The sequence below is a fragment of the Perognathus longimembris genome, chromosome 12, assembly GCF_023159225.1.
Source record: "Perognathus longimembris pacificus isolate PPM17 chromosome 12, ASM2315922v1, whole genome shotgun sequence".
In the NCBI taxonomy this organism is placed as follows: Eukaryota; Metazoa; Chordata; class Mammalia; order Rodentia; family Heteromyidae; genus Perognathus; species Perognathus longimembris.
The window spans coordinates 7,378,123-7,397,475 of record NC_063172.1 but is presented as its reverse complement, the minus strand read 5'-3'; the positions used below and the strand labels follow the sequence as shown (position 1 = coordinate 7,397,475).

The 19,353-nt window shown below is 42.7% G+C and overlaps 1 protein-coding gene and 1 non-coding gene across 2 annotated transcripts in view; one reads left to right on the top strand and one right to left on the bottom strand.

Moving 5' to 3' along the window:
• Kcnq3 (potassium voltage-gated channel subfamily Q member 3) overlaps positions 1–19,353 on the bottom strand; it is a 229,357-nt gene that overhangs the window by 146,828 nt on the left and 63,176 nt on the right. The window lies entirely within an intron of this gene.
• Positions 16,088–16,216, top strand: LOC125361126. Its single transcript, XR_007212909.1, has one exon. It is a non-coding gene; the product is annotated as a small nucleolar RNA SNORA40 (small nucleolar RNA).

Genomic DNA, 19,353 nt, shown 5'->3' with positions numbered 1-19,353 from the left:
TGTCTTTCCTGACACTTAGTCAATGATTCTCTACATCTAATTCATCACAGCAGACATAATGCAAAAATTGAATTAAAACATTTCAGGGCAGGTAGAATACGGATTATTACACAGGATGTGGTTAGCATTGTGAAAAGCAATGCTAGGGAGGGTGAACTTGAAGCACTTGAGGGGAAATTACTTTAGGAAGGCAAGAAGGACCACCCTATTCCTGGGATCCAAGTATTGTAAACACAGTAATGTTTCAGACTGACTATGGTTCTGGTCTGACAATTTTTCATCATGTAACTACAATGAATTGTCATTTTATCCACTGAACCTGGTATTTTTTTTTCCACTATGGGAAAGTTCCATATCATCTCAGAAGGAATCTAGAATCCTGCTTCTCATCCTGGAAGGTCCCAGGATGAGAGGTGGTGAGAACTCAGGCTGCAGTTGTTGTCACTGCTAGGTTTTTGTAAATTACAGAAAGGAAGATACAGGTGTGTTTGTTCTATTGTTGTATGATCAGTACCTAGGACAGTTCCTGGCCCACAGAAAGTGTATGCTCAAGTATCTGTCATTCATCAGTGCATGCATGGATGGATGGATGGATGGATGGATGCTTGGATCCATTTCTTAACAGAGGACTGGGAGTGGTAACTTGGTCAATATCCCAGAGCTAGAAAGTGAGTGTCTCTTATTTTCCTCCTTTGTCTGACACAAACATACCAACAGGAAAGTGATCAAGTCTACTTAAGTAGTCCTGATACTGATTTTTTTTGTATTCTGCTTTGTTTGTTTATTACAATTCTTCCCTTATTACATATTTATTTGTTTTATATCCGGAGCCAGAAATGAAGAGTAGCACATGGGAAGGTCACAATGAAGAAGGAACACATTAAGAAGCCAATGTTAAAGATATCTTAAAGGTATTTTCCACTGAGTTCCAGTGCAAGTACAAAGGAGCCTACTCTGCACACAGCATTGTAATAGATGCCTAACATTGAGAACACAATTAATTATTTTTATTGTTAATGTGATGTACAGAGGGTTCACAGTTACATAAGTAAGGTAATACCTACATTTTGTTTTTAAACACTATGGCCCTCTTCCTCATTTTCCCCTGCTTACCCTTCCCTATAACTCTCTAGCATCTCCCCACAAGTTGTACAGTTCATTTCCAACAGTGTCAAGTGAATATCGTTGTTGCATTAGTTCATCCTTTGTTCTGCTGTTTCTGTAATTTCCTTTCCCTTCCATGGATTGGAAAAAATAATATACAAGACAAAGGGTACAGAAAACTAAAACAGAGCAGGGGAAATTAAGTAACTACATACAAGACATAGTAAGAACCTCGTTTCCAATTCTTGGAGTTCATGTTGATATGCTTCATTATCTGTGGTCCTATATTTAGCAAATGGGCTGTTGAGCCCCCCTGTTAAGAATATCATGGTCATATTCTAGTTATTACAAATTAGGTAAATCAAGCAACCTACTTTTCTTTGGGCCTGGCTTACTTCACTTAATATGATTTTTTTTTTCCCATTTCTTTACAAATGGGGCAATGTCATTCTTTCTGATGGAAGCACAGAACTCCATTGTGTATATATGCCACATCTTCTTGATCCATTCATCTTCTGAGGAGTATCTGGGCTGGTTCCATATCTTAGCTATGGTAAAAAATACTGCAATAAACATGGTTGTGCTGGTAGCTTTAGTATAGCCTTGTTTGTGGTCATTTGGGTAAATGCCCAGGAGTGAGATTGCTGGGTCATAGTGGAACTCTAGGGAACATATTTAATTCTTACAATAACCATAGGCATTCCTCTACATTTTACCTATAAGAAAAGACCCTGAGAATGTGTACATGGTTTACTATCACATTAAGTGTGATAGCCTCTAGTTCCTCTACAATAATGACCATGGTTGAAGTGGGTGTTTGGAAGGGCATCCTCTGGAAGTGAACATTCTGAACTTCCCATCTGTTGATGCCAGTTTGAGCGCCTCAGCATCCTTAGGCAAGCTTTTCTGTCCCTCTGTGCCTATTTCTTAGGCTACAAAATAGCTGTAGTAGTATTCTGATATATGTCTCATGGCTTGTTAGGAGGTTAAATAAGAGAATTCTGGCAATGAATGGAAACAGAAGTAAAATGCTCATGGTTCACTCCTAAAATCTTAGCTAGTCAGGAGGCTGAGATCTTAGGACTGTGGTTCAAAGTCAAGTAAGGCAGAAAAATCTATGAGACTCTTGTCTGAAAAGAACTAGTCAGGGGCTGGGAATATGGCCTCGTGGCAAGAGTGCTTGCCTCATATACATGAAGCCCTGGGTTCAATTCCCCAGCACCACATATATAAAAAATGGCCAGAAGTGGCGCTGTGGCTCAAGTGGCAGAGTGTAGCCTTGAGTGAAGCCAGGGACAGTGCTCAGGCCCTGAGTCCAAGGCAAGGACTGGCGAATAAAAAAAAAAAAGAAAGAAAGAAAAAAGAAAAGAACTAGTCAAAAGTTGGAAGTGGAGGTGTAGCTCAAGTAGTAAGGCATCAGCTTGCAGTAAAAAAGCCAAGGAAGAGCACTTGTCCCTGAGTTCAAGTCCTAGGACTGTCAGAGAAAGAGAGAGAGACAGAAAGGGAGACAGAGAGACGCTATATCAATGTTGCAAATGTGAGAAACAAATACCAGTGTCTTGGGGCTACAATACTCAGGGTCTGAACACCTCACCTCCTCTCAATCTTTAATACCTATTTGAAGGCAGTTCCGAACAACTGGTTCTCTTGCATATTGATCCATAGTGATTGTCTATATTAGTACTATTTTTTCTTTTCTGACAAAATTATGAGACTTGATAGTTAACTCTGAGAAGTTCTTGCATTAAATTTTAGAAGCAGATGGGTATAAAAAGAGCTAGTTCAAGTCATTTCACTAATAAATCAAGTCATTTATCCTGAAACTCGTCTGTCCAACATGAAGCCTGTCAGAAGCACCTGAAAAAATAAGATATCACCCCTGCTTTCAAGATTTTAGACTAAAGCATAAAAGGAAAATAGTAAGTGCAGACCTAATCTGCATAACAAATTAATCCATTAGGTGGACTTTTTCTTCAGTTGCGAAACCACTTTCCCACCCCACCCCCAGATTTTTCTTAATCTCTAGTGCCTGCCAGTAAAAGCTCAAAGATAAAAATCAGACAATGAGAAGCATTACGGTGTAAGTTGGAAGCAGCTGCACTTGCTGAGTTTTACAAGGACTTCTGGTAGACCTAAACTGCGAGGTCATCATGTACTTTCTGTTAATGCCTTTCTCCCGGGGGTCCCTTCTCAGAATGAAATGCACTCAGGTGTCACTTTGCTTTACAGGACATAACTTGGCTTCCTAGAGCTCTATCCACTCCAGAATATTTGAGAACCAAAACGCCCGGGAGTACTAGAGCATATTCCTTGGTGCACAGTAGGTACCTACTTAATAGTTGCTTACCAGCTCATGTTCTGACATTCAACTAGTGAGTCCTACAGTGCCAAAGTAATACACTGTATTGTATAATAGAGAGGGTCAAGACCAACTTCTTCAGAGGGGCATCAGGAGGCCATGGTCCCACCTTTTATAAGAAGACTTGTGAAAATTAATTAAGGAAAACATTAAGAATCCATATGAACTGAGGATTTACTCTAGATACACACTGGCTCTGGTGTGTCATAATGTCACACTTCTTTTGCATAGCAAACTATTGGTAATAAGAATACCATCTAAATTTTGCAATAAAATTCTACTTCAGGATATTGGGCTGCAGAAAACTGATGAAGGCAATACAAAAGCTCTCACGGACTCACAACCACTTTCTCTTATGTTTTAACAAGTGAATTGGTATTGATGCCCTGTTTTATTAGTGACATACTTTGTTCAGGTTTTACCAGTCTTCCCATTACTGTCCTTTTTATCTGGTCTCAGATCCTGCTGTGGGCCCCGCGCCATGTTGTCTGAACATACTCATGAGGTTTCCCTAGACATCAGTCCCTCAGAATTTACCTGTCTGATGATCTTAACAGCTTTGAAGGACAGTTCGGATAACTTGTAGAAAGCCTCTCAGACTTGGCTTGTAGGGTATTCCCTTCCTAACAAGAGGGGAATCGTGAGGACTGAGAGGTGAAATACCATGCTTATCTCACTGTCTTAGGAGCACCTGCCATTAACATGACATTAGTACTTTTTTTGGTTGGGGTTTTTTTTTTTTCAACTGTATTTTTTGTGTTTTCTTTTTTGGTACTGAGGATTGAACCCATGATGTTGCATATGCTAGGTAAGCGCTTTGCCACTGAGCTACATCTCAGCTCAACAACAGTACTATTACATCAGCCTTGGATGCCTAGCTGAAGTTGTGAAGTTGTTCTTATTTTTCTTTTCTTTTCTTTTTTTTCCTACTATGCTAAGTGGGAGAAAAAGATCGTGTACAACCCACACTTACGGGGTGAGGGCTAGTATTTTGCTTCCTGTGAAGGACTCTCTCCATAAGCTATCTGCAAGTCTGTACTGTATGTTATCCAGAAGCAATGTCCCTTCCACAGCCATAAACACACCCCCATAGAGCCCCAATTCCCAATGTAACTGTCTAACAGAGACAGCCAGGGACCCTTGAAGTAATGGTGTGCTCGGATTCCACAACTGTAGCAGGGTAAGCCTGGAGTATTTTCAGAAAATCAGAGGATGCTGACACACACACACACACACACACACACACACACACACGCACACGCACACGCACATACACACAGGAAGATATGTCAAATGGATATTGGACTCAACTGAATGAGTCACACTTAGATTATAAGTCAGGTATAAAATTAATATCCATGAGTCCATACTGACATGAATTAATGTCATTACTATCTAAATTTTGAGACATAGCCATGCTCCGCAGTATGGACTGGCCTTATCTTTCTATCCTTCTGCCTCAGCCTCACAAGTTTGAGAATTATAGGCTTGAACCACAACTTCCCGCTTTCATAGTTAATGTTTTAGTTTTGTTTTGTTTTTGTCAGTCATAGGGCTTGAACTCCAGACCTGGGCGCTGTCTGTGAGCTTTTTGCCACTTTGAGCTACAGCTCCACTCCCAGTTTTCTGATGGTTAATTGGAGATAAAGGTCTCATGGACTTTTCTGCCTGGGCTGGCTTGGAACCAAGATCCTCGGATCTCAGCCTCCCGAGTAGTTAGGATTCTAGGCATGAGCCACCAGCACCAGGCTTCCTATCTACTTCTCAGAATGAGTACCTGTGGCTCATCATGGTTTGGTAACTTTTCCATGATCACATAAATAGCAAATCGAGGTATGAATTGGAACCCACGTAGTCTGAGCCTGGAAACTAATTATTGCAAGCGTAGAGCATACAGAATGGAGCTCTGTGCTCCCAGAGGTAGTGGCATGTCGTGTTTACAAGGCAGAGTGTACTGCAGGCGCTGTCCTCCTCAGGCTCCCTCACCCATACCGTGCTCCCCATCTGTGTGCTCTCCTGACTCCAGGCCTCACATGGGCCGAGCACAGTCTGTGCTCTCAGCGGCAATGCCCTGGCCTCTATTCCTTGTGTGTGAATCTCAGTCATCTCTCAGGGCTCAGCTGATTCCCAGCCAGGGTGACTGTCATCAGGACTCTTTCAGCACTTCAGCTGTCCTCCTCTCCCCCCTACTCATGATCTCCAAGGACTCAGACCTCCAGTACAGCAATCCCCAGGATGACAAGGACCTCACAGGGTAAGCATTTCACAACTAAATGAATGTATGAGTGAGTAAGGCACATTAATTTGTATTTGACAACCCCTTGGTGTCCAGCCCCAATGTTTGGGCAACAGCAGGTACTTGATGCATGGCTTGGTGAGTGGATCAATAAATAAATCGGTGAATTAATGAATGAATGCAAGGACCTTCTTGCAAAAACCTGGCTCTGTGGGAGGGATGGGTATCATTGGGGTGGCCTGTCATGGCCTCAGATGCCTGCCCTGGGCAGCATTCCCAGAGCCCCTGGTTTAGGGGAGCAGGGATGCTGTTTGTGAGCCCTTGACCTGCTCCCCGGCAGCCTTTCTGTTTGTGCCATTAAAGCCCTGTCTTTCTCCTTGGTCTTAAACAGTCCCAATCAACGTGGAAGGGGCAAACATTGGGCCTCAGCAGTGGGGGAATCCAGTTACACTGTGGAACCACCCACTCACTCCAAGCCGGAAGATCCTGGAGAGCACAGCCCTCTGCCAGGAATGTCCTTCCTCCTGGTGCTACTGGAAACAACAATTACATTAATGACAAGAGGCAGAATTTCTCAGATGCTAAACAATGTCCTAGGTGCTGCATCAAGTATTTCTCATGCCCAATGCAGCCTACAAATCACCATTGCACTGAAGCCATCTCCCAACAGACTGAAGCATAGAGAACTAAAGGACGTTGTTCAGGCTTCAGCAGTTTGCTAAGAAGAAACTTGAGCACTGAATGCAACCTTTAAACAACTGCTCTTGGCTTCTCTGTCTTTTCCATTTTGCAGTTCTTCCACAGGGTCCGGCATTTGCCTGCTGCTTCCTCCCCACAACACTACATCCTTCAGCTGTGAATATTGTGAACAAAAAGCTCTGGGCAGACAAGAATCTTCCCCCAGCCCCCCCTCATCTCCAGTCTGACTCTCATCAGGGAAGAAACTAAGGAGCCTTTTCTTCCTCAATGTCCCTCAGAGTGATGGGTGTGATGTATTTCAGAAGTTGGCTGATAAGTTTCTTTGTTGCACTCCAGTCATTCTTCCTTGGTAGAAGAGATTCTGTGGAATTGCAATGTAATCTACTGGAAATGATCATGCATCCAGGCAAGTACTTATTAATTTGGATGACCTATTCTCTCAGAAACTTAAATCCTTTGTCTGAATGGGACTGACAGTCTCCCTCCTGGGGTTGTCCAATATACCCAAGTATTTTCTGAGCACTGGTAAGCCAAAGTCCTCCCTTACATATGGTGAGGGCAGGAAATTAGGTCCACAGGGGGCTATGGAATGCAGGGGGGAGACACCCCCACACACACCGACCCTCAGACATTCTGGGAAGATGGAGGAGACTTGTCAATGGAAGAAGACCCTGAACTGAGTCATCAAGAATGAGAGGAAAATGGCGAGGCTTATAACTGTTACTTATGGAGTAAGATTTGCCAACCTCTAGACCTCCTGAGGAAATGCTCTATTAAGAGCAAGAAACACATGTCTCAAGAAAAAGAAGACGGCATTTGTCTTTGGCCAACCTAGGACAAACCAGGCAAAAACCCAGCCCTGTCTCTCGTGACAAAAACAAAAACCCTGTTCATTTAAGGCTCAAGAAACATCGTCTGGATCCCCTGAGCTACTGGGTCTCATGTGAGCCACAAATGGCAGTGTGAATAGCAAAGGATGCAGCCTGACCATTCATCCATGTCTCCTCTGTCCATGGCAAACACTTTAGGCCACTGCCCCAGGTAGCCTCCTTCCTTTGGCGCTGTGCTGTGATCAAGTCTTGAGACCTGCACCAGAGGGATTTGTGGCAAAGCTTTGTCAGGACAGTCAGCAATGATGTAACCTGCAGAACTGGCTCTTGGAAGGAAGTGCTCTAGGGTCATTACCTGCGACACTCATCTTCATTTGTGTTTTGGTCTAGCTACGATGCTATACCAAAATACCACGGATGTGGTAATTTAAAAGGAAAGAAATATATTTCTCACAATGCCGAAGCCCTCCTTGTCACAGAGGCTTCTGGGTCAGGCCTTACATTGCTCCTACCCTGAGCAAATGCATCCCGTGTGTTCTCCTACCCCAAGCAAATGTGTCCTGCTTCATGTACGTCCCTACCACTCAACCAGGTAAGTGCAGACCTAGAGCTCCCTTCACAGGTTCCTTCCGTAGGAGCTCTATGGAAAAAAAAATATTTGCGAATGGTATCTATGGTAGAAGAAAAGACTCGTGTTTTGGTTTCTAAGTGCAGTTTCACAAGGATGTGACATCTGGAACAGCAGCAGTCATTTTAACCACCGAAGCAGCTCATAACTGACTTCAAGTCAAGCATCACCAAGTGCCAACGGCATGACGGCCCTGAGCAGTGGAGCGCACCAAACCAGCGTTCTTGTTCTGTGGGGTAAGGCCTTTCATCCTCAAGTCCCTTCAGCTGGAACGCCTGTCCTTAGTTCCTGCCAAGAGCAGTTATATACTAAATAACTATATAGTATAACTAACTGTAGGGGAGCCGTGGGTAACCTGGCTTGTGTGTCTGCTTTTCATTTTCTCAGTTGCATGCAGATATCCTTTCACATCAATGATGATGATAATAATAATAATAATTCATACCATCCACAGACTTAGTACTTCCAAGTACAGTGATAGCCAGGCGTCCATGCACACCCATCAGTACCTACATAGCTGCAGATTCAAGACCTCTCTAAAAATGGGTGTAGTGTTTGCATGTAAGATATACACAGCCCACTGCAGTGTTTTAAATCACGCTGTGATTACTTGCACTGGCTAGTACTGTGTAAATGTGATGCAAAGTTGCGATGTTGTGTTGCTTAGAGGATAATGAGGACAAAGCGTACATACATATGCAATTTTTTCAACCATTTTTCTATCTATAATTGGTTGAATCTGTTTGTGTGAAACCTATCCATGCAGAGGACCTAGTATACTTTAGGAACACATTTCATGGATCATTTCATTGCTAAATTCTCACAACAAACCTATGCCATCAGAATGATTAACCCTGATTTGTTTTGTTTTCTTTCCATGTGAGAGAGAAATAGAAGCTTAGAATAAACAAAGAAAATGCAAAGGCCAGAGGGTGACCCGGGGATCTCAGTTCTGTGCGAGTTTCATTTCCACAGTCACAGTCCTCACAATTCCTCCTATCACTGACAACATAGCAGGCCCACCTTCAATGATGGCCCAAGGTAGCCAGAGGAAACCCTTCTCCCTCCTCCCCTTCCACGCTGCCTTGCTGGCCCTCAGTGTTTGACATCTCCTAATTACCCTGATTCCTAAATATGTGAAACAATAATATTCTCCAATTGCTTCCTCCTATAATTTCATGTAACAGGTCCCCTAGCTAGAAAGCCCTTAATTTTAATTGCATATTATGTTCCCTTTCCGAGGGCAGACAGCTATTTATTCATCCAGCTAACTGTTCTAGAGACAAAGACATGGAATATATCACACCAAATTAAGTGTTTTCTAGTTGCTGTTACCGCTGGGTTGTGTTAAGTTCCCCTGATTTCTTTTCTTGGAACTCCTGAGGAAATCTTGGCATCCTTTTTTAAGTGATTTTTTTGGCTTAGCCCTGACTATGATTATACAAAGGGTGGCAAATTCTTGCAGTTGTACTATTACTGGTGGTGGTAATATTAATTAAGACAATGTATAGATGCACTAGCTTTACTTTTTAACCCAAAGAAAGGAGAAAAGGACAAAGGATAGTGCTTATTCGACACCCACTGCATCCCAGACATCGGGCTGGAAGGGGAAAGTTGGCCTGTTTCCTCCTTCTTGCCCAAGTCTCCCTGCACAGGCTCTGCCAGCCTCAGAGCTTCATGAGCATGGATGGGCAGGGAAGGAAAGGAGATGTCTTTCCCAGGCACTCAGCTGAGCATCCGAGAAGGAGATAGTGAAGTCCCCAGAGCAGAGTCCTGTCAGGACGCCACAGAGACTGCATCCCCTCTCATCCTCACACCGTGTACTTGGTAATGAGATGCTTTCTGATTCCTGCTTCACATATGTGGCCACTTTCATACACAGGAAGTGATTCCCCAATATGAGCCAATCAACTTGTGCATCAGAGAGCACAGGAAGAGATTCCAGCTCTCACACTAAATGGCCACTGAGTCTACAATGCCATCTTGGCGGCTTCTTATGCTTCTCACTCCCAGAGCCAGGGGAGGGTCATGCTGAACTCCAGCCTGCATGCCCCCCTCCATCCCCTTCTGCCTTCTTGATCCTATTCCATGCTCCTGTGCTACAGAGGCTTCAGCCATGCTTACTGAACTTAAGAGGAGTGATTTTTTTCCTAGGGAATCAGTACATCAGTACTGCAATTGAGTGAGAGAAAATGTCAGAGAGGGAACTCAGTTCACTTAGTTAATACTCACAATACCCATCCCATTCCACATCCTGTTCTAAAGGTGAAATGCAGACAGAGGTGTGACTGACACTGCTCGGCCTACCTTCCACCCCAGGTCAGAATCCAGCTCTTCTCAGCCTACTTCAAGGCAGGGATATGAGGGAGAGAGGACACTGATGCTATAATTTCTACACATACACAGAGAGAGAGACAGAGACAGAGAGAGACAGAGAGACAGAGATAGACAGACAGAGACAGAGACAGAGACAGAGAGAAAGAGTAGAGTAGCAGAAGATGTGGAAGAGGAGAGGGCACCATGCATCTAGATAGAAAGTTAAGAATCAAGAGAACAAAAGATAGAGCAAATCAAAGACAGGTAGTTACAGTGGTCAAAAAGCAATTTGAAGGTGACTGAAAGTACTATGGGCATTACATACATCGCAGAATCCACTGGGCGCTCCTATATGAAGTCAATCCACGCCTGCTGAATTTACAGATGTAGAGGCGGCACTGCTGAGCAGTGGTAGGGGCAAGATTCACACCTAGGTTGGCATGACACCATATTCACTCCTTGTGTCAGACCAATCCCAACAGACTCAGATCACCACGCTTGTAAGGCAGGCAGACACTACATCAGAGAGCCTGAGCCACACCCATCTGTCCGTAGGCTTAGCCGGCCTGGTTCTGGACTGGTGCATGGCCCCTAAGAAGTGCCAGCTTTTCTAAAGAAGTGATGGTCACAGATGGTATCATATTCTGCCAAGGGGCTGTAGGGCTCCCAGACTGCAGTACTCTACAATGTTAAGAAAATCAAAGTTGTCAGTGCTGGAAAGAGGCAGAGACGTTACAGTAGAACGAAAACTCCCCAGTGAAAGATGCCAGAATCAAAATAGAGCCACTCATGCCAAGCCATGACTAAAAAAACTATGAAATAATGTTGGGAAGGTTATGAAGGAGATAGGCATGCACACATAATGGCAAGAACAATTGTAAAAGAATGCTGGAACACAGTCCTGTTCAAAGGCCACTATGACATCACAGCCGCACATAAAACATCCTCCACAAAGATGCACGTTCAACCTTGGAACATGCTGCCCTTGTTATCGGTCCTTGAAAATGCTTGTTATACATCATTATATCAAAAGACTATTATTCAAGATGATGTACCTAATCCTTCGCTTTTTGCCTTTAAATAGTTTTCTGTACCCCATGGCCTTCAAATGCATTAACAGTTTCCATGCTGTGCCTATTCACATTGTAGTCCTCCCTGTTAATTCCCCAATAAATATTCTTGTTTGCTAAAGCACCTTCGTGCTTGTTTTCCCATGCCAACAATCAGTGGGACAATCAGTATATAGGCAAAAGTTGGTTTTGGGTGCTGACATTCCTGTGGTGGACATAAAGAAGCAAACCACCACCAGTGTCTGTGAGCCTCAAACCCCAGATATGATTTTCCAAATCTCCAAGGAACCCTTCTTCCCTTTACTCAGTTTGGTGCTTAGAGGATGTGAGAGGCCTGTGTGGGCTTCAGAGGAGGTCAGGCTGAGTCTCTCTTCCCATCATAGCCTCTGTTCCCTGTGTTACTACCTAGACAGAGAATGAGATTCCAGTTACATCAAAGCACAATCCTGAAATATCTCCAGGGCAGGAAAGTAGGCACGGCAAACTGTATCGCATAGTTTGCAGCGTTTGAAGGTGTTTTTCTCTAATAACAGTTCTGCTGACATATAATTTTCACGTGAAAAGTTGTACAGGATTTTTAAGAAACTCTTGATGGGATCAGATCTTCTGGAGGAGAAACAGACAGGAGCTAAGACCCCATGGAAAGAGACACAATGCAGACTCTGACTTCAAGTAGCTGATGAGTTGGGGTAGAGGACAGAAGGAAGGTGGTAGTGCAGGCTAAACTCGGCAGTGTGACACTAGCAAAAGACCAGGACCAAAGATCCCCTGGGATCAGTGTCTTGATTATGATCCTGCTCCTTCCCAGCTCAGTCTTCTAGGTAAGTCTGGCCTTCTCTGAGCCTCAGTGTTTCCATTTATTCATATGAACCTAAGGTGAGTAGGAACCTAAGGCCTGGAGAATGCTGGAAACACTGAAGGAGACAAGACTCCCTCCAGTCTTAGACTTGACTCCAGGCTCACAGCAGCATTAAAAAAAAAGCATCTGGTCTATTTGAAAACCTCTCCTTCACAATAGGAAGTAAACATGGAACCCCAGACCATCCCTTGGTTTCATTCCCCATCATGGAAATCTCCTCATCTTCTCTGCTCTGAAGGTCAGGTGTCCACTAGCTACATGACACAAGGTGATAGGGAACCGTTATGCAGCAATGTCTCCAGCTGCTGAGAGGCAATGCACAGCTTGGAAATCCCATATGTGCCCATATATATGTGTATATATATATGTATATATGTATGTATACATATATATGTATGTATCTGCAGGTGCAAGATCAATCATCATGTCATGGGAGAGAGTGGAGGCAGTGACATTCTGAAGGAAGCTGGGTAGGGGAGATTGAGAGGGCAGCAGCAGTCAGAAAGAATCCCAGGCCTCAGGAAAGGAGATGGGGTGAGGCGAGGGGGCACTAATTACACTTGGTCGGCTCACTTAGTGCTGACTGTCCAGTAATCCCTCCATCCAGGTATTCAACAGGACTTGACTGTGCCCGGGTGCCATGCAACACCACCTAGGTCTACCCAACATCAAGGAGTGTGAGGTGCTCATATCTTTGCCCCACATCTCAGTGCTCATCTCTGTGGCCCAATGGCTCAGCAACCCAGAGAACCACAGGCCCCGCTCTTTTGACCCAACTTGGGATAGAAGCCTTTGTAGAGAATGCTGTGCCACAAAGCTTCCTCTCTCCTCTGTGGCACTTCCTTTCCTTCCCCTTCACACATGACAGTTTCAAGAGCTTCCCTAACAAACAGCCTGCCTGCTAAGATCCGTCTCAGGTTTTCTTTCTAAAGAACTCAACGTGCCAGAAAAATGACCAACACAAAGACACTGGCAATCATGTGAACCCAACCAGCCACTCTGAGGCAAAAATAGGTTGTATCCTTTTCCCAACCCTTCTGTTAGACAGGAAAAGAGCGTTAAGTATGCCTTTCTCCTTTCAGGACATGGACAGCACCACCACTTGCAGAGTAGTTGTCTGGTATTGCATCAAAAAAAAAATCAAAGACATGATAAATTATACAAGTATACAAGTCTCTAGGCATTCACACACACTGAGACCAAAGGATGATATTATTAGGAGAGGAACACAAAGGTACAACGCCTATGTGCATCTGATCATATAACATAACATTTATCAAACAAAATGAACTCCAGGGAATGGAACCCAGAGGCATTTTCTTTGTTGTTGTTGTTGTTTTCTTTTCTTTTTGTCTGTTTATCTGTCTCTGAGGGAACAGAAATGGAAGGACAAAGGGTGAACAAAGGTAGCAGACATTATGTTGAAAATGAACTATACAACTTGTGGGTGAGGACAGGAGGGAAAACTGAGAGAAAGCAATGTACTTTTTAATCTGACTTTGTAACTGTAACTCTTCTGTAGAACACCTTTATAATAACAATTACAAAATGCATGAAAGGAAGAAAACACAAAAACATTATGTCAGCCCAAAGAAAAGTGAATGTGTTCCCACAGAGGTGAGAGATACCGTAATATCAAAGAAACAGCAGGTAAACAGGTAGGTTACAATAAGTTGTACTTTCTTTAAAACAGTTATAGACAAAATGTAAGTTTAACAATTTGCTATACATTAAAACACATCTAAGACATTGTGACAGGGGAAAGATAAAAATAATAAAGGGTTCTGAGATCTGCACATGAAACAGGGAAGAAATCTAACTTGCAGGTGTTTTTGCATGCTTTGGAAAGACCCTCTAGGAGTTTTGTACAACTTGCGCCAGAAAAAAAATTGCATAACACTGAATGCTGCTAAGATCAGATGCTAGTAGTTTCAACTGAATATTTTGATATAACTTTTCCAAAGGTATCTTAATTGAATTAAGAATATTAAAAGCATAAATTGACAGTAAAATTTAGCTATGCATGGTAAGTGCCTATAATCCTGAGATATGAAGACATTGTCTCATTTTTAAAATAGCAATGGTGATGATGATGATAATGAAAAATAAACCTAAGAACCATGTATAAATAAATACACTTCACCAGAATGTTTATATAATCACACACACAAACATTTTTAATCTCAATCTTTTAAATTATCAATCATGGAGAGTTATATACTACTATATCATAGTAGTATAAGTAAACAGATTTAAAAGAATATTCGAGTTATAAAATTATTTTAAAATAATGGAGTAGAAAGATTACAGTTAAAAACTACAAGTTCTTTCTAAACTATTAAGGAACTGATAAGATTTCATTTCTCGGATTCTAAGAAACACTGGAAATTTTCAAGATTGCTTTTGTTATTTAAGGGATTTTGTGCTTCAAATGGATTTTAGGGTTAATTCTTCTGGAAGGAATGACACTGGAATTTTATGAGGAATATATTGAATTTGGGGTTAATATAGTTATTTTCTCAATACTAATTCTGCTGATCCATGAACATGGAAAGTCATTCTATTTTCTAGTATCTTCTTCAGCTCTTCGTTCAATATTGTATGTGTGTCCTTGTATAGGCATTCCACCTTCTTGGTTAGGTTTATTCCTAGGTGTGTTTTAGGCTACTATGAATGCAGTTGTTTTCTGATTTATTTTTCACTCAGTCTGTCCATTACTGGCACACAGAAAAGCTAACACTCTCTTCATAATGTTTCTTCTAAATCCTACTACTTTGTCAGAAGTGTTTATCAAATCTTTATCAAGTCTTTCAGGTTCTTTAAGTATAGGATGATATCATCTACAAAATTAAATCTTTCTTTCCTATGTGAACTCTTTTTGTTTCTATCTCATATCTTATTGCTTCCATTAAGAATTTTTTTATTGAGCAAGAGTGGGAAGAGTTGACACCTTGTCTCATTTCTAACTTTAGGGGAAATTGTTCAAGTTTCCCATCACTGAAGACAATATTGGCTATTTGTTTATTGTATCTCTTCTTTACCATTCGTATGTTCTTCCCTTTCCTAGTTACTTTGAGGCTTTGCATCATGAGTTAATGCTGAATACTGTTATAGGCTTTTTCCACAACAATTGAGATAAAAGGGTGAGAATTTTGTCCTTTATGCTGTTTATGGCTGTGTTACATTAATTTATTTGCACATGTTGAACCAAACTTGCACCTCTGTAATGAAATCAACGTGATCACAGGGTGTGATAATTTTAATATGCTGTTGAAGTTCGTTTGTAAATACTTTGTTGAGTATTTTTGAATCTATGTAGATAAGAGAAATTGGCTTATAAAAGAATGCTGGAGGTATCCTAATACCTGGCTGCAATTTATATTACAGTGCCAAGTAACAAAAATAGCATGATACTGGCACAAAAATAGTTGGGTAGATCAATGGAATAGAAGACCCAGAAATAATCCTCCACAATGAAAGCTTTGTGACTTTTGACAAAGGCACCAAAGACTTTCATTGAAGATAATCTCTTCAACAAATGGTGTTGGAAAAACTGGGTATCTGTATAGAGAGACTGAAAGTAGACCTATAGCTCTCAGCTTGTGCAAAACCAATTCCAAATGGATCAAAGATCTTAATGTAAACCTAAAAACTTTGACATTGTTAGAGGGCAACAACAAAAGGGAAACCCTGGAAGATAGAGGCATAGGAAATACTTTTCTGAACAGAATCCCCCAAATAAGAATAAACACTGAAAAATGAGATTGCATCAAATCCAAGTTGCTGCAGAGCAAAGGAATCAATTTCCGGAATTAAAAAAAAAAAACCAGAATCAAAAAGGAAAGAAAATAGAAAGAGCTCTAGAGATTAAGCACCAAAACAATAAATAATGCAATTAATAAATGGCAAATAAACTGAATAGTTTTCCACAGAAAATACATGAAGTTATGTTCAACACCCTGTGTGTGTGTGTGTGTGTGTGTGTGTGTGTGTGTGTGTGTGTGTGTTTAGTTTTGTGACAATGCCTTATGGACAGCTGCAAACAGTAAATCCTCTTTTGCAACCCAGAACTCATTGTTGAATATGAGATTTTGGTACATCTAAGAAGGAATACGATTCCTACCACAGTTGGCAAAGTGGGGGCTTCTTAACTCACACAGGTTGGCTCTATGAATAAAGTTGATGTAAAAGCTAAAAAAAGGGATATGCAAATTGAATCATTACTGAAATTCCATCTCATCCATCTGAATGGCAGGCATCAAAAAGGGGAGCAACCACAATGCTGGCAAGGATGTGGGGGGAGAGGATGGAGGAAAGGAACCTTACACACTCTTAAGGGAATGCCAGGAACAGCCTTTAGAAGAGAGCTCAACATGAGAAAAGAATTCCCATAGAATTCATCACATTAGTAAGAAAAATATCCACATCGTTGCTATGATAGGTAACCAAGTGGAAACGGATCAAGTTCCATTTGTTCTTAATTTTGTAAGGATAGAAGACACTTTTTAAATAAAATAAGCATTTGAAATCAGCAGAAGTAATCATTAATGGTTAAGCAACAACAACTACAGACAGTTACAGCAAGATGGTAAAGATGTTAAGCAGTTACTCAAAGACAAAAATCACAAAATAACAGGGTTTGTACATAATGTACAAATAAAATGTTTTTAAAATGAGAAAGAATGAGGAGCTCCAAGAAAAAGTCACAAGTGTAGGCACCTTGTGTCAGAAGACTCAAAGGTTCCCAGTGCACACATCTGATCTTCAGGACAGCCTCATCTGGACATCACCAGGACCAGGTTCTTCTCTGATCCTCAGTGTGTCCTTCAGTAAAATGAGTGCAGTGACATGCAAAAGACTATAAATGTCAATAGCTATGAGGGCTTGGTGAGATTTCTTGGCACATTTTTAAGTGCCCAATAAGCCCTGGCTTGGTATATTCATTATGCTAAAAATGAGTACGCCCTCTTTCTTTAGAGGAGATAAAGTGAATGGAAGAGGGCGAATCCAAGCTTAACCATGTTATTCCTCTTAACTATTTGGTCTCCACCATGGCAGAACAAACCAGGTGGCTCCTCGGTTGGGGAGAAACTTTGGCACTTAGAACTGGGAAACGTTGGGTAACATTTCAGCAAACAGTCAAATGTCACCCAGAGCCCCAGGAGCTGCCAGTATCTGTGATCTGATGGTTTGAAACACACCCTCTTGCTTTTCGCGTGGCAGATGCCTTTGAGACAAAGCCCCAGTTCTTCTTGTCTTGATTCTGACAACGTAGGTGGACTGAGGCTCTTGGTTCTGCAAGAAGCCAGACCTAAAGACTTAGCATATCAAAGGGCCAGACCCTAATGTATTAGCTGCCATTTCCCAGCCTGCTGGCTTTGGTGAGCACACACCTCTAAGGTTTCTGCACATGGAGGGTCTGACTCAGCGCCTCTCACCACTCACCATAGATGTTGATGCCGTGGCAACCAGGAGAGAGGCAGCAGGGCGCTGGTGGCTCACACCTGGAAGCCTAGCTACTCCAAGATCTGAGATTCGCAGCTTGAAGCCAGTCGGGGTAGGAATGTCTCTGAGACTCTTATCTCCCATTAACCAACAATAACAACAACAACAAAAAAGCCAGAACTAACGCTGAGGCTCAAGTGGTAGAGGGCTAGCCTGGATCAAAAACACTCAGGAACAGCTCCTAGGCCCTGAGTTAATTAAGCCCCAGGACTGGCACACACACACCCACACACATACCCACGCACGCACGCACACACCCACGCACACACACACACAAAGAAGGAGGAGGAGAAGGAGGAGGAAGAGAAGGAGGAGGAAGAGGAGGAGGAAAGGAGAAGGGGAGCAAAGTCTCTTCCACACTATAGGTACCCAGGTAAAAAGTGCTCCGGGCCCCTGTGCCCAGTAAGTGGCCGGTCATTATACTGACAAAACACCTGTAGGTGCATCCACGTCTCAGCAGCCTAGTAAGCCGAGCCACGGTGCCAGAATGCATTTGGGTACACAGTGCTCAGTGGAGGAATGGAGCCCACCAAAAACCTTCCCCTACTGCTCTACAGCCACCAGACAAGAGACAACATCTCGGCCCACCACGTGTCAGGAATCTCGAAAACAGCTGTCTCAGTTCTCTCCTCTCTACCTCCATTTGGAGGGTTTCTGTTCAAATGCCAGCCAGTGTTCTGCACCAGGATGTTATGTTGGAGAGCAGCAGCTGCAACCAGAGGCTCATAGATGACATTGCAGGCATTACAGGTATTCTTAGTGCCTGGGCAGCTGCTGTCTGGGAAACCGCCTCCCACCGCTGCAGAGGGTGGGTGTGGCCTCAGGCTATGTTCTTCAGGCAGGGAAGAAAACTGCTGATCCTTTCTAAAGCCTCACCAAATACGCACTCTGTCACTGGCCATAGACACAGCAGGTATAGGTGTCTTGTACACCTGGGAGCGTCACAAACACCGTGGACTTGAATTGCCCAGGTCCATCTTACGGCCTTTCCTCCATGAGGTACTTCTGGAACTCACCTTGTGTTTGGTTTAGACAGAACTTCCCAAAGGAGAATTCACCATCTCAGCTCTGGCCTTGGCAACAGAGTCCTCCTAAGGGATGTCACAGCGCTCTGAAGACTAGAAACAAATAAAACTCCCGAGGACAGGAACTGACTCGCCACATTCTGTGGTCACCAGGAGCAAGACACTGGGCACAGATCATGGACACACGCCAACTCAAGTACAGCCCCACTCATCCACTGTGGTCTTCCTGTTCCTGAACCCTGTCCCTAACACCTCATCTTCCAGGGGAAGGGAACTCCTTTGTCTGTGCCCAAGACTATGTGGGGACTAAGCAAGATGGTCCAATAGCCCTGGCACAATGCTGATTTCTGCCCTGGGCTCTGTGTATACTATCACTTGGATGATGGACATGTGAGTGTCCAGATTTCACTTGCATGGAATTGAATCACTTCTGGTCCTGTGTAGTGAGATTCAACACCCCAGTATTTGTCTTCAGAGAAACTAAATTTACACCAAAGAAAATTGTCTTTTATACTGTAAAGAAAGAAACAAAAAGAAAAGCCAGATTTTGCAGAGGCACCTAAATAATTTAAGACAGTAACATAAAACCTCCCCCAGGTAGTAACTCTGTTATTGTCCAATATTTCTTCTTTATTTTCCAAGCTGGAGTCAGATGTGCCCATTCCTGTTCGTTGCAAACACAAGCACCCAGACACCTAACCATGGGAAAATATAGAGACCAG